The sequence below is a fragment of the Zophobas morio genome, unplaced genomic scaffold, assembly GCF_036711695.1.
Source record: "Zophobas morio isolate AGI-343-1 ecotype UQ-CSIRO unplaced genomic scaffold, CSIRO_AGI_Zmor_V1 ptg000012l, whole genome shotgun sequence".
In the NCBI taxonomy this organism is placed as follows: domain Eukaryota; kingdom Metazoa; phylum Arthropoda; class Insecta; order Coleoptera; family Tenebrionidae; genus Zophobas; species Zophobas morio.
In genome coordinates this window covers 4,135,935-4,137,534 of record NW_026972117.1, presented here as the reverse complement: position 1 = coordinate 4,137,534, position 1,600 = coordinate 4,135,935, and positions in this window count along the sequence as shown.

Sequence of the window (1,600 nt, the reverse complement as noted above, 5' to 3'; positions counted from 1 at the left end):
TGATATCTGAATTTTTGTTTGCTTACTAAATCACAGTGGGCGACTCTGCTGTAAATATATAATCGCGAACAAGTTGACGTTTTCTACATTATGAGGTTTATATTACATCGACATTACATCCATATTACATCGACATTACATCCATATTACATTGAGATTACATCCATGTTGCATTTATATTACATTAACATTTATAATGACTTTTATGTTAACAAAGCAAATATAACCCTTAACACGAATTGTGAAAATATTTAAAAAATGCTTGTCAGGTCAGGTCAGGTTCGGGCAGGTCAGGTCAGGTCAGGTCAGATTTCCTTGGTGATATTTTTTATCAAAAACTAATCAATAAATTTGACTGTTTCATTATTTTTTTTAAATATCTTATACAAAAGGCGGGTAGACGTGTGTTTCTGCTTTACACTTTGAAACAAACTAAATTGTTGTACATTATTAATTATAAAAGCCAAAATATAAACAACATGACGGGTACACGCTCTAAAAATAATACCAGTGAATGTGTCATGATGAGTGCAGCTGATCTAGAAAAACTAATGACGAAAGTGGTGACTGAATCAGTCGAGGGATTAATACATAAGATTTCGACACTGGAAGATGAAATTCAGCAACTCAGAGATCAATTGGCACAAAAATCTGTGATTCATTCAACCAATGAATCCAGGGCAGAATTGGAACCCAGGAATACAAGCAGTGACATTGAGGAGGAAATCGAAAATAATCTCAACTCGTCAACGGATACTGTTGTCAATGCCAAGGTGAGTGACAAAAAGAAGACTCGCCCAAAAAAGAAGGAGCCTCAGGTAACTAATCAAGTTCAAAACAAACATAAGACGATAAGAGGCTGTAACGAATCGGATACATTTTCTGCGGTGGTTTCTCGGGCATGGGTATATGTAGGCAGAGCTCGCAAAACCACCACTTGTGACGAAGTTCGAAAGTTCCTTGAAGGAAAATATAATGACCAAAATTTTGTGGTAGAAGCCCTACCGAGTAATGAAAACGCCATAAGTGCTTCATTCAAGGTAGGTGCCACGGCCTCTCTACTCGACGAATTGTATAAGCCTGAAAACTGGCCGCATAATATTTTGGTCAAGAGGTTCAAATTTTTTCGTGGAAGGCAAGGCAATTTTGTCGAAAAAAAGTAATTTAAGACTACTATTCTTCAATGCACAGTCGATCAGGAATAAAATTGACGAATTAGAAGTGATGCTAAATGATGGAAACGAGAGTTACGGGATTATTGGCCTAAGTGAACACTGGCTCTTACCATATGAAAGTGACGAGTTAGCCATTGCTAACTACAGAGTGAGTGCTCATTTCTCTAGAGCCAAAGGATATGGTGGTTCAATGCTTTTGACGCGGAACAATATTGACTTCCAAAAGGTAGCCGACATAGACAAGCTTTCTGTAGAAAAAGTGTGTGAAGTGTCAGCCATCAGTGTACCTTCGCTGAATGTGGTGGTTGTATCAGTCTACAGAAGTCCATCTAGTGATTTCCAACTATTCCTGTGCACTTTCTGTGATATAGTTAATCAAATTAGATCAAAGGATGTTAATGTAGTTATTGGAGGAGACTTTAATG